Source organism: Adiantum capillus-veneris, chromosome 17 (assembly GCF_014529385.1).
Source record: "Adiantum capillus-veneris isolate H3 chromosome 17, ASM1452938v2, whole genome shotgun sequence".
Classification (NCBI taxonomy): Eukaryota; Viridiplantae; Streptophyta; class Polypodiopsida; order Polypodiales; family Pteridaceae; genus Adiantum; species Adiantum capillus-veneris.
In genome coordinates this window covers 130438679-130445652 of record NC_140947.1, presented here as the reverse complement: position 1 = coordinate 130445652, position 6974 = coordinate 130438679, and the positions used below count along the sequence as shown (strand labels likewise).

The following is a 6974-nucleotide window of genomic DNA, read 5'->3' as shown; positions in this document are numbered from 1 at the left end:
GGATTTGCCTATTGGGCCTTCCATGGGCTAGCTCCAGATGTAGCTCAAGTATGTCACGAACGAGAGAGAGAGAGAGAGAGAGAGAGAGAGAGAGAGAGAGATTTCGCAAAGAGGGGATTCGTGGATATTCCAGTGTCAAATTTGGAAGGAGCACATCCGCTTGGGTGAAATACCTTCTACGATGGTAGATGGGCCACTTTCAGCATGAGTGTGTGTGTGTGTGTGTGTGTGAGAGAGAGAGAGAGAGAGAGATTAGAGGGGCACCGATCAATGCTCATCTCAATCTGACAAAAGTCCACAAACTAACGAGAGTAAGTAATCATGTTCAATGTTCAGTACTCAAGTGACAACACTTATATTGATTCGCACCTTGATCAGGACTTATGGTCATTGCCTTATTTTTGTGATCTCCTTAAGGATGACCGGCTTGGATGGTCGTCTAAAGCCAATGTTGATGCCGCGGTTCCTTTGATGCTAATTAGATGCGTCCCTATATTGTCTTTTGGCACTAAATATGTTAGATTGGAGATCCCTCGCTTGACTAACAGAGTTGAAGGTAACAAACAATCATCTTCACCAAAAGAGAGAGAGAGAGAGAGAGAGAGAGAGAGAGAGAGAGAGAGAGTAATTAAATGATTCTCTTTATTAATTTTTTCAAGACAAGACACTAAGATTGTGGCACGCAAGGCATAGTTATCCATTATGGATAACTATGTCCAACTATGCATTGCACATGCTACTGTGCCTGCTCCATGGTCACACGATGGCTTGGTTATAGAGCTCAACAATCCACAACCACCTGGACGTCAATTGAATGGCCACATGTAGGTTTTCGATCTTCGGAGGGAGCAGACTATGGACAGCATTGAACAATCATCATGCAACACCAACAAATCATCAAGCAACACGAAACACCCAATGTAGACGATAGATTGCAACAACACAGAACAATGTTTTAACTACGGAACAGAGTGAGAGAGGAAGGAGACTCTTAAGAGTCTAGCAAATGGAATATCGTCATCTCAAAAAATTCCACAATTCTACTTTTTGCTTGCGTACTGCCACATGCCTTCCAAGGCAAAAGGATAGGTGATTGCATCTAGAGAGATTCCCTCGCTTTATATTTGTTGAAAACAACCCGAAGCTTCCCAATCTACTACATTTGCCATATAAGTCAACCAAGGTGATGCCAAGTACAACGTTTTTTTCAACTAGTTGGCGGTGCCAAGCATAACTTTTTTTTTTTTTTTTTGAATAGTCCTCAATACCAATATCATGAATTCTTTTGTCCATCTCAACATCTTCCAAATTTTTCCCACCTCAACGTCCTCCAAATTGCCACATGCCTTCAAGATGCAAGCATAGGTGATTGCAGCTGGAGAGATACACTCACTTTGCATCAGCTGAAAACAACCCGAAGCTTCCCGACTCCATCCTTATTCGGCGTATCCCACAATAAACGCTTTCTAAGACTTTCAACACTCTAAGCAACCAGGTCCTCCAGCACTTTTGTGCTTTTCGAAGTACACAAACACCTGGCATACATATCAACCAAGGCAATGCCAAGCACAAGGATTGGTTTCAACATCCCTTGACTAATGATATCATTGTGAATTATGTTGCCCTTATTGACATTCTACATAGTGCCACATGTCTTCAAGATGCAATATCTTTTGGAGAAATATCCTCGCGTACCGATTGAGAATAGTCCATAGCTCTTTGGACATTGTTTTGTTCAGCACATCATCTAGAATACATGTCGATCAAGGCAACGCCAAGCACACAAGGCCTGTCAAATAATGTCATCGTTACTCATATTTGAGTCTTGCATAATGCCACACCTTCTAGATGCACAATGAGAGAAATACCCATGTATTTCATTTCATACCAAGAAACCACACAAAGTCCTCGCTTGCATTGTTGGGAATATGCCGCAATCTATGTGTCCAAAGATAACATTCTAGATAGGAAGCTTGTCAGGCACTTTTCTAATCTTTATCTAAAGTATTTGGCAAAGATGTCAACCAAGGCATTTCCAAGCATGATGATCTGCTTACAACACCTTGAAAAAAAATTCATTCATTCTTTTACCCATATAAACATGCAGAATGCCGCATGCATTTTGAAAGCAGGTGTAGGTGATTACCTTTGGGGAGACTCCATCTCCTTGCATCTGTGATGTTCATACTCTATGATTGTCTATATTGAGATTCACATGGCTGCCAACTTAAATTCATCCTTTGAGATCTCTGTCACAGGTTCCTGATATATCATGAGCATACTAGAGAGGCACATCTTGCAGTACTACTTGCTACAATACTACACAAGCAACTAAGCATCTGAGGTTCACAAATTACAATAGTGTCCATGCATCACCTGTATGTGTATAGGGTCAGCTTTGCATGCTCTCGAAATGTAACATAGCACACATGAATGGAAAAATGGCCTCGTTACCAGCCAACAATAGCAAACGTAGAATCTACTTCATTAACACACAAGGCAACACGAGCAGAAGTGAATTGTTGAACCGAAGTACCAGATCCAATAATTGCAACTGGGCTAAGTGGATGGTCGTGAGGGCTCATTTCAAAAAAATACCTTAGGTCAACCAAGTACCCATGTGGCTGTCTTTCGTAAGGCCACATGCCTTTTGAGGTGCAAGCATAAAGTGCCTATATTTGGAGAAATGGAGAAAGACCATCCCTTAACATCCTTGAATAATGCATTGCAATGAGACCGAATTTCAAATAGAAAGCTCATCAAGAACTTTTACCTGTTTTCGCAAGGACTTTCACATTCCGCATAGACCAAAGCATTGCCAAGATGTTTCTCCAAATAGGAAGAACTCTTACCACCGAAAAAGTCATGTATAGAGGACGAGTTGGTATATAAGAAGGCACAAGGAGGTACTACTTCACTGAGCTACACGAAAAAGGTTATTTCGGTTCTCTGATTATTCATGCACATACATGAGAAAAGATCTTCGCATCATGGGGACAGGACATCAAAGTTCTCTTTGATGAGTCTTGAACTCAGACTTTATAGTCAAACAGGAAACTGATGGTGTGCACGCATGCCACGCATGTGTCAGAGAGAGAGAGAGAGAGAAAGAGAGAGAGAACCAGTCAAGTCATATGCCTTCAAACAATGGCCTATTGAACATGTGCCATATGACCACTCATTCTGTAAGCATGCATTTCTGCGCCGACAGTTCTCTAAATGCCATAAGACCGACTCACATGCCATAGAACTTGGCCATCCAAATGTACAATTCAAATGAAAGTTTGCCTATGGCCCTTTTTATAAATCTAGGTTCTCGTAGGCCAAAAATTATTCAAATCATCCCATCACTTGCTCGTGTTGATGCAACCCCTTCTCCAGGCTCATTTTTAGCCAACTGAAACACCTACCAAGTCCCGCAAGCTACTAGACAATCAAACAACAGAGGGACAATCCTTGCAAAGATTAAACAGTTGGTCATGCTTCAAAGGATCAGAAAGACCATCACAGTTTTCTTTCAAACTATATCATGCATCAGGATGAAGAGTTCAAACAAAGCCAACAGATTTAGGAGGTACAATCAAAAACACCAAATGCTCCACTATTCACACAGCAGAACGTCCTTACAAATGACCAGATTACGTACAGAATCAAAAGCAGGCATGTGCCGATACAGACAGCGGCACATACTATTGTTAATACAGCCATCCGTAATAACTGTAGCCTGAGAGTATACTGCCAAACCTCAACACATGACCGGAAAACCACTCGTTGCCTTCCTAAAAGTTTTAGCTCAAGATCCCAAGGCCATCAGACCAAGTTTAGTATGCAACATGGGCATTTCTGCTTCTGTCCGCATCAAGTTAGACATCATATGGCCCAAACTCTCTTTTTTTCACGATGGATCTCTCTACATACACATATTTATACAAACATGGCAAGTACCATCTCCTCCACTTTTCAACATCCTCATCAAAGTAAACTGCCCCCCCTTCCATGGGTCATGCAAGCAAGAAATGGCCAAGAGTCACAGGACCACCAAAATTAAAATTCTACTGAATAAACTTTCATGGTGCCTAAAGACTACCGAGCTTGGCAAGCTTCCTGACATAGTAACCACTTCCAAACATGGAACAGGTCACTGGCCTTCCCCCATAGGCCATAGCATGAGGACAGTACATAAAAAGGAAATGGTGAAGAAACAATAATAGTGATGCATGTTTAAGGTTCTTGAAATTAATTTCTTGGACCAAATGCAAACTTAACAAAGCATTGAAATTTCACTTGACATTTCAAGAAAGCATAGAGATATCTTTAATGACACATATAAAGTCAGAATCATCAAGTCTAGCGATGCACATACATTGGCACGATCTGGGGGATACATACATTAGCACCATCCAGAGTATCCGTTTGGACAAATTGTCATCAAACTCCATAAACTAAAATAGCCACTACAAAACTCATTTACTAGCTTGGAAATATTACAGTAGAACAAGATTTGCTTGATATCCACTCTTGATCCTCCACAAATTGTCTTCTTCTAGCCTCCATTTGAGTACGAGAGTTCAAGTATTGGCTCAAAATAATGGCATTAAAAACAAGGAACTCTGAAAGCCGATACTTGCTCATTACAAGTTATCCTTTCGTAGCCTCCATTTGATTGCGAGAATTCAAGTATTGGCTTAAGTTCATGGCATTAAAAGCATCTAAGAACTTTGAAAGTTGTTTCTTACTAGTTCAGAACAAATAAAACCCTTACAAAAAATGAGATAAAGAGCCATTGATATCTTTATAAAAAGAGAACACCACGAACCGTCCAATACTTATATGATAAGCTATGTGTATTTCATTTCAAAATGTCTCAAGGTAGACTCCCACTCCCCACACACACATGCACACTATTTTCTTGTGACACAATGCCCTCTTATCTCTCATTCTCTCTACATTTGAATCCTTAGCTCATGCATAACAAATCAGTAAATACAATTCTCTAGTCTCTATATCATGTAAGATTAGACAGCTTCTTGTAGCCTTCCCACTAGCATCCATTTGATATATAATTATCTACCTCCAAACATTGGATCAGTTCCAATGTCCACTAGGTCAATCTTCAATAGTTGCAACTGAAGGGACGGCACCAAAAGAGAAGATAGTTTTACACTAATCAGAGGACAATCAAGATAGCTTGTGAATACCTTCTATTAACTATCACAATTAAGCTATCAAACTTAATGCCTTGATAAACCTGCTTTCAATGCCATGAACTTGACCAGTACTTGAATTCTCACCATGTGCAAAATTGCGCACATGCTCGGTTCAAGAACCCTTGGCATACTCATCTCTCTCACATCAGTGCAGCTGTGTGTTTGTCTGACAAAGCTTCGAGCGTTCAGCGACCTGTCCCGCAATAAATGGACGCATACATACCCATCTGCTCTCTCTCTCTCTCTCTCTCTCTCTCTCTCTCCCCCCAAAGCGGCACGTAGCACGTACACGGTCTTTGCACACAATGCACACACGGACCCATCTGCTCTCAACACACAAGCACGCACACTTACCCCATCACCCATAAGGAGGAACTTCACTTGAACGGCAGAGATGCGCACCATGCGACACGACCAAAGTTTAGTAGCTCGGAAAGGTTAACTGATGTAGGGATTTGCAAGGTGCTTGATAAAGGCTGCTTACACACCATCCGCCCAAACTTGGCCATGCGGGCAGCCGTCTATTTGATGTGAAAAGGGAGCAGTAGATACAAAGATTGTCCACGTGGATCATGGGGAGATGCCCACCCAAAAAGTGGGGGCGCCGTTGAGGAGCTCGGATTGGAACCCACGACCTCATGTCCCACTGCCTTTTGAGGCTTGAGCTAGCCACGTCGCCCGTCCTCGTGCATGTGAAAGGAATGCCATTTTACATGGTGCTATAAACGATAAACCTGGACTGGTCTAGAACTGAACTCGGACAGACCCCATGTCCGGGTTTAGTTCTTGGTCGGGTTTAGTTTTAACAAGCGATCTACGGTGCAGATTGAAGTACGAGCGGAAGTGCGACGCGAGAGAGAGTGCGAGAAGAAGAGCACGACGATATGGTGAACTCGCTCTACTGTAATGTGTAGAGCATAGTGAGTTCTTATTAGGTTTTAACAAAAGAATATGTGTACATACCTGGCGGCCCGCCCACTTACTTGGGCGACCACATTGGGCTTTATACCCCAACAACCTCCCACTTAAAGTCCAATGTGGTACTTTAAGTGTGAGAGAAGCTACTATACAAGCTAATATACAAGAGATGTAGAGAAGTGATGTACTACCCTACACCTAACTGCTTGCGAAAATGAGCAAAGCTCTTTGAGGGAAGTCCTTTTGTAAGTAGATCAGCAGGATTTTCTGTGGTGTGAACTTTGACAAGCTGAAGTTGCTTATCCTCGAGCATTTCCCTGATGAAATGATACTTCACATCCACATGCTTTGTCTTTGAGTGATAAACTGGATTGCGAGCCAATTGTATAGCACTTTGACTATCACAATATAACACAGGCATCTCTTCTTTGATTCCCAAATCTGTTACTAGTCGATTAAGCCAAATTGATTCTTTGCATGCCTCTGATGTTGCAACATATTCAGCCTCTGTAGTAGACTGAGTAACACAATCTTGTAATCTAGAACGCCATGATACTGCTCCACCAGCCAATGTAAAGACATACCCTGACGTAGACCTTCGGTTGTCTAAGTCACCTGCATAATCTGAGTCTGTAAAACCCTTTACACTTAGCTCCTGACTCCCATAGCATATACGCATACTCTTTGTACCTTTCAGGTATCTCAATATTCCTTTCATTGCCTCCCAATGTTTCTTGCTACTGCAAATGCAATGTCTGGGCGAGTAGCAATCATTGCATACATCAAACTACCCACTGCAGAAGCATATGGAATCTTATCCATTTCAACCTGTTCTTCCTCAGACACTGG

At 41.9% G+C, this 6974-nt stretch overlaps 1 long non-coding RNA gene across 4 annotated transcripts; it reads right to left on the bottom strand.

Annotated features, from left to right (window-relative positions):
* Positions 1–909: 909 nt before the first annotated feature.
* On the bottom strand, positions 910–5681 carry LOC147438082 (uncharacterized). Of its 4 annotated transcripts, none has more exons than XR_015184926.1 (3): positions 1889–5677; positions 1696–1789; positions 910–1535 (listed from the first exon to the last, which is right to left on the bottom strand). It is a non-coding gene; the product is annotated as an uncharacterized LOC147438082 (long non-coding RNA). The 4 variants fall into 4 exon arrangements; XR_015184927.1 differs by having other exon boundaries at positions 2147–5676; XR_015184924.1 differs by having other exon boundaries at positions 910–2062; positions 2147–5681.
* Positions 5682–6974: the final 1293 nt, after the last annotated feature.